This window comes from Lycium ferocissimum, chromosome 3 (assembly GCF_029784015.1).
Source record: "Lycium ferocissimum isolate CSIRO_LF1 chromosome 3, AGI_CSIRO_Lferr_CH_V1, whole genome shotgun sequence".
In the NCBI taxonomy this organism is placed as follows: Eukaryota; Viridiplantae; Streptophyta; class Magnoliopsida; order Solanales; family Solanaceae; genus Lycium; species Lycium ferocissimum.
The window spans coordinates 6120745-6127681 of record NC_081344.1 but is presented as its reverse complement, the minus strand read 5'-3'; the positions used below and the strand labels follow the sequence as shown (position 1 = coordinate 6127681).

Sequence of the window (6937 nt, the reverse complement as noted above, 5' to 3'; positions counted from 1 at the left end):
CTAAATCATTGGTCAAAGTATGGAAAATAACACTAAGTGTTGCAAAAAATAAAGTTGGCCAATTTTTGTTTTTTATTCATACTTTGACCAATGATTAGTGGTGTGTCAAGACTCCGAAACGTCAATATTTTATATAGAACCTGATATTTTTTTCGTACAATAATGTAGGCTCAATACATCATGATTCGTAGACATTCGATCGTCATTTTAGGGGTTGAAAAGGTAACCGAAGTAAGTTTTAAGAAAAAATTTAGTTTTTTTTTTCATACTTTTGACAATGATTAGTGCAGTGTCAAGACTAAACGTCAATATTTTATATAGAACTCCGATATTTTTTTTCTGCACAATAATGTAGGCTCAATACATCAAGGATATGTAGACGTTCGATAGTCATTTTAGGGGTTGAAAAGGTACCCGAAGTAAGTTTTGTTTGGAAACTTTAGGGTGTTTTATTTTTAGGGCTCGATTTACCCTCTACTTTGAAAAGGTTCATATTTACCCTCCGTTAAAAATAGGGGCAAATATTTCAACTATTGAATTCGTAGGGGGGTATAAATGGCTGATAAGATAACGAGGGGATAAATATGAACCTTTTTTGAAAGTAGAGGGGTAAATCAGGCCCTTTTCCCTTTAAAAAATGATTAAATACTTATATTTAAACCCATTCTATTTTAATTTTTTTATCATTATCCACATCATAAATATTCTTTTCTTTTTAAAAAAAATTATTTTTATTACATATGTGGTATGAAAGTTTTTTAAAATTTATAGATTATAACGCTTATTCAAACCCTCACCAACAAAAGCTAAAGTTCAAGCAATAACCAACCGGTATACCAGATCCCTACACACATCATACATATTCGAAGGTTTTAATTTGAAATAAAATATGTCAAAAAGACGTGGAATGTGGTAAATATTTTTATCATTGAATTTATTTTTTATAAAAAGTTAAAAAAGAGAAAAATGCAACTTCAAAAAAATTGGAGTCTTAAACTGAAACAATACCCACTTCTTTTTGACAATTCAGTAATACCCACGTTCTTGTGTGGAACTGCTCTTTTGTTTAATTTGACAATTCTACAATAACCAACCTTAATTTGTGTTCGCCTTCATGGGCACATCGTATGTCGGAGCCTATTTCAACGATGGTTAATTCTTTCTGTGTTTAAACTAGCAGTGGTAGTAAACCAAAGCCTTAAGTGCTAAGATTATTATCACGCTAGCTTGCTATGTGGGGAAAGTGAAGGACTACGCCATTGAAAATAATGTGAAGCGGTAAGATTTTGGCTTAGTACGGATATTGAAGAGGTTAAGATGTTCTCTTCCGCTGCTTCTTCTACCAAGCACCAAGTAAAGATTCAATTTTGATTTCTGAACTCAATATCTTGGATTAATTGGTTTTGAGATTAACCCATGTTTCCCTTTCTTTTGTTGTGGCAGTTGGGTTCAGCAAGAAACGACTAATGACCACTTTTTTCAAAGTGTTCTTCTGGGAAGGTACGCTTGTGTTAAATTTCTTCATATTTCGATATACTGTCATTTAACTGATTAGTAGTATTATTTACTAACAAGTTGTGCTTGTGTTAAATTTCATCATGTTTCGGTATACTGTCATTTAAACTGATTAGTAGTTTTTACTAAATTTGAATTGCAAAAGAACCAAGTGAATGATGTATTACTACCTTTGAGTTTGCACATCAATCTTTTCTCTAGATGCTTGATTTTCAATAATAGCTGAGGAGGCAGTTATCAGTTTAGTATTGGCTTTCAAAGGATTCAAAACTATGGAGATGTTGTTTTTTGTCATCATCTTTCTGTTTCCTATGTCTAGAAATATATTTTTTTGGGGTTGATTTATAGTATTAATATTTGGACGAGAAATTTTTTTGGGGCCGGAAGATTATAAAAATTTGAGCTTTCTAATTCCTTTACTACTGGGATTCATATAAGATATAACAGCTTGCTAATCACAAAATGGATGATTTTATTCTAATGCTTACATGTTGTCTGAAGTATCACTGTTAACTTTCTCCTTAGTGTTATGATTCACCAGTACAATATTTACAAATTACTTTCTTTGATTTAAATCAAATATTGTTGCAGTAAAGAAGCCAACCTAACGAAGTTTTTTTTTTTTTTTAATTAATGAAACTGCAATATATGATGGTGGCAGAGGAGAAGCAATATATGTTGCAGTTACGCTTTTCTTATCATCTGATTAGATAAGGATTTAAAATTTCTCTCGATATCTACCATGAAATAGCTTAAGATCCACTTTTGGTGGTAACTTTCCTCTTTCAGCATCTTAAAGTAGCAATTATTCCTCTTTTCTGTGTGTTGCTTATTGGAATGCAGTTTTATCTAGACACAATAATTCAAATTTTTTTACTTCCATTTTGCACGACAATACATTTGTGTGATGTTTAGTTTTGTTGATGGAGAGTCAGCATTCAAAATTTGTGCAGCGGATAGTGTGTGATTCAGCATTTGCTACTATCAATAATGGCACAAAAGAATAATAACATATAAATGAATACCAGTACAGTTGCCGCCAAGAAAATTGTTGAAGAAACCATCCAACTTGCAATTCTCATTTACTGAATAAGAGATCGAAAGCTAAGGTAAGTACCTTTTAGTTCTGACAAGGTTTACTCCCTAAATCATTTCCTTCTTGATATTAATTTTGTTCTTCAAGTAATTTCTTCGTGGGGTTTCTCTATATAGGTTTTCTGTTACTATTTCAGTTTACGGTTTGTATCTATTTTTTCGGTAAATATTTTCTTATTTTAGAGTTTTATTTTCTTAATACCAGCATCTTCAAAAAATGTTGAGAAGCTTGACGTTGTATTTCTCTCTAGTTTTGTATCTCATACTCACTCTTTTTCTTCCTTTTGAGAAATTCTTTAATTGAAATAGTTAGATGACCAGTTGAAAATCTTATTTTGCATTAGAAAAGAACCAAAAAGTTTCTTATATTACGTGTACAAAACAGAAAGAAAATGTCAACTTTACTGGCTAGATTTCATACCTTAACTGAAATATAACAATCAATGAACATGATCCTGCTATATTTTAATGTTGAGGTGGGAAAGCTTATGCGTTTCTTTTGAAGATGTCAAGCTTTATGACTAGCTTTTTCATTGCTTAACTGAAATATATCATGCAAAACTACTAAAAGTTCAAACATTATGCATAAATTCAAATGTAGCAAAAGAGTTGTTAGCAAAAAATCATGGAGTTGCAACTTTTGCTTATTGTGTATGTGTGCTGAACACATTATTCAGTTCGCGTTGGCGTTCTAATTTAACTATGACAAGTAATTCCTTACCTTTAGTTCTGATATCACTTAAACCCTTACACTTGGGAATTTGTCCAACAGGAAAAGGAAGAGGAAAGACTGAAATTGGTGCAAAAGTTACTTGGTGTGTGTTCTACTATGCTAAAGGTAAGGACTAAAATATCATAGGAAATATAGTAGTCTCCAGTTCTTTGGCATTGACTTTTTAAATCATTTGGGGAATATATATTGTAGGCTGCTGAAATAATAAAATCAACATCCGAGATAGAGATCTCAGCATCTAAAGAGGCAGTTAAGCACCTCAAAAACAGATTGACTTCACTAGGAAGAGAACTACAATATGCCAAATTTAAGGTAACAATAATCCATAATATTTCGATCATTTTTGCTTCATCAAAAGCCTCAAGTGCTTACAGTGAAGTCTTTTATAGTTGTCTGTTGGGGATCTTTTTTTAATGAAGAGACAATTTTGTGATACGAATTGTGTAAAGTGGACTACTTTTAAAAGGAACGTGTAAAATGGAAGACTTTGAGCAGGAATTATGTAGAATTGAAGACTTTTAGCAGAAAGTGTTTTGGTTCTAAAGAATAAAATCTTGTGGAGAAATTTGGAGAGGAGAACATTAAACTGGAAAATTTGGAACTCTTTCAGTTAAATTTTGTGTTGGAACCGTTTAGCCAGAGATCTTTTGGTAATGTCTTGTGCATGTGTTGATTTCTCTGGAGGTATCCTAATTCCTTCCGCTATGCACGTTAAAACTGAATTTGAATTGTTGATGCAGGCATGATGGAATGCCAAAATAGGTAGTCCTAATTGTTTGTGTAGTCATTGCCATGTGTTTCTACTATCCACTGGGTGTTTCCTTTGCTGCAGAGGAGAATGAAAGGATATTCTCAAGGAGGTTGATAATAAAATGCCAATCATAATCTTATTTATGCCTTTAGTACAATTCAAGTCCTATGATGAGTTGAGCTTGATTATTTCCTAAATTCTGAATAGATGTAATTTACTATAGTTTTCTAATTGTCTTCTCTATGCCACTTTTTGTACTTTTCATCTGCATGAGGTAAATATCTCTCGCTTTATGTGTCAAATTTCAGTGTTATATTTTCCTATTAATTTCAGGGCATATGATCGTGCTGCGATTAAATATGAAAGACTGGATGCAGATATCAATTTCAATGTCAGTTTTCCTTTTTATTAACTCTTTTTTCTGTCTACTACTATAATTTATTCTGGCTTATAGTATTTTTAGTCTTTATTAGTTATACTTGATTCGGTTTTGGCTTAATGGAATTACTAGACGTTGTTTGTGAAGGAAGACATTATCGAATGTTGTGCCATGCCTTAGATTTTATATTATGGGATATCAGAGTATTATGTTGTTATTAATGTGTAGATTTGATATTATGGGATACCAGAGTATTATGTTGTTATTAATGTGGCTTGAACTATTTGATGAAACAGTCATAATTTAATCCTTTGTGTTAGTCAAGTATCTGCTTTGCGTGTCTCCAACATATTATTCAAATGTTCTACATCTTATTTATCGCCCTGCAGCAGAACTGCAGTAATTGCAAGAGGACAGGGAGGAACGAGGATGCGAAAAGAAAAGAAAATACAAAACTGTATTTGTTTTGTTTTCATGCTTCAAATTAAACCTTTGTGTTTCCTCATACTGATATTACTGTTGTCAAATTAGTGTTGAAATTCCATGTTGTCCATTGTCGAGAAATTGCTGCAAAAAGCTTGTGGTTATTGATTTCGTGACATGCAAATTTAGTTTGGGTAAGATGGTATCCTACATGATCTTTTGCCAAAATTTTCATAGAAACTGGATTCTTTGACAGCTTGATATTTATATGTGCCCATAGAGAAAAGTTTGATACTATATGAGGTGAAGACTTGGTAGTGTTTTTGTTAGAAAAAGATTTGTAGAACTCCTATGACAATGCTATGTAGGATAGCCAGATGATTGCATTCCTCTATTTGGCATTTTGTTATAAAAAAAATAAAATAAAAAATGTGAGCTACATTGATTTTACCCCGCATATTAAATAACTTTGTTGGGTCAAATGAGGATAGGAGAATGATAATGAACTTGATGGATTTACTGTATGTATCTCACTGTTATCGTCTTGTGACTTGGTAAGTAGATGTCTAATTTCTCAAATGAAGAGTTTGTGCACATACTTTGACGTCAAAGCACTGGGTTCTCTAGAGAGAATTTGAAACACAGGGGAGTCACGCTTCACAAATGTGGATGATGGGAAGCTAGGATGAGGGAGTTTCTTAGAAAGAAGTGACTAACCACTTATCTCCCCATAGCTTAGGATGTCATCATATCATCGACCTAGCTGTTAAAAAGCTTTCTTAGTATATTATGATGTCATTGAACAAATTTTATAAACAAGAATCAATACCAGTATCATTCTCACGGTAACGACCCGTTTTGTCATTACCGTGATTCTTCTATTTTTGCCCTCGTTGACTCGTTCCCGAGTCTTGTGAGAACTATTTGGACCCGAGAAGATAATTGCCATGGCTCCCTAGGCGTCGTTTTAAGTTCTGGAACACCCTTTAGGAATGTGACTTCAAGCGAAAATTGTTTGACCAAGAGTTGACTTGGTCAACAAAGCCACCGTTGGGAATTTTGAGGCCACGAGTGCATTTGTAGAGCGTATGTATATCTGCATATGTGGTTTGTGTTCGGGGGGTTCCGGGATTGTTTCGGGTGTCATTTTCAAGTTTGGAAGACACCAGATTTTTCGAGTGTCTGGTGTGACCGCCGCAGGTAGAGACCGGATGCAAAGGGGGTGATTCCGGAGCGGTAAGGTGACCGCTGGAGCGGTAAGGGCGACTACCGGAGCGGTCGACGAGCAGTTTTTATGTTTTAAAGCCTCCAAAAACCCTTATTTCCTCCCATAACTTCTATTATATTTTCTTACCACCTTGGAGAAGTAAGTTCCCTAATCCTAATCTCTTCCATTTTCTTTCCTAAGTAAGAATCCATGCTAGAAATTCCTAGAAGCTTAAGATTAAAAGAGGGTTTATGGGGTTTTTCATAAATGGGTTTTAAAAAATAATTTGGATTCCTAAGTTTTGGTTAAATGTTGTTGTTCATGCTAGATAATGTCATATTTGGGCTTGTTAATCATTAATCTTCTATTCTAGAGTTGATTTTCATGAATTAAAGTTAGGGTTCTTAGACCCAAGTTTGGGGGTTTCATATTAATGAAGATTATGAGAATTAATTGAGTATTCCTATAATTAAAGTAATGGGTTTTGATCTTTTGGTATTGAATTTGGTATTTTGGTCATAAAATTTCCGTTTTGCCCTTGAGTCCCGTTTCCTAAATTAAAGAGTGGGTTTTTGACCCGAATAGAATATGGTCATTATGGGTATCATTATTCAGGTTTCTTACATAGAATTTATATGTGATAGAGTTTGACTATTTGGAGACGCTTCAAAAGATGAAACAAGATGTGGGTTCGTGGCACCCGTTCGGCTGCCAGGTAGGTTATGGCTTCCTTTTTGATAGACTCCAGTTAGTTTCATATATTCGTGTATTAGAAGGAACGGAGAATGCATGCGTAGGAATTGGAGATTTGGGATGGAATCCTAGGATGGTATT

At 33.6% G+C, this 6937-nt stretch overlaps 1 long non-coding RNA gene across 5 annotated transcripts; it reads left to right on the top strand.

Moving 5' to 3' along the window:
* Positions 1–985: 985 nt before the first annotated feature.
* LOC132049459 (uncharacterized) lies at positions 986–5321 on the top strand. 5 transcript variants are annotated; one of them, XR_009413090.1, is made up of 6 exons: positions 986–1353; positions 1444–1500; positions 2431–2624; positions 3383–3448; positions 3536–3655; positions 4084–5321. It is a non-coding gene; the product is annotated as an uncharacterized LOC132049459 (long non-coding RNA). The 5 variants fall into 5 exon arrangements; XR_009413089.1 differs by having other exon boundaries at positions 2469–2624; positions 3536–4699; XR_009413091.1 differs by having other exon boundaries at positions 987–1278; positions 2469–2624; positions 3536–4699.
* Positions 5322–6937: the final 1616 nt, after the last annotated feature.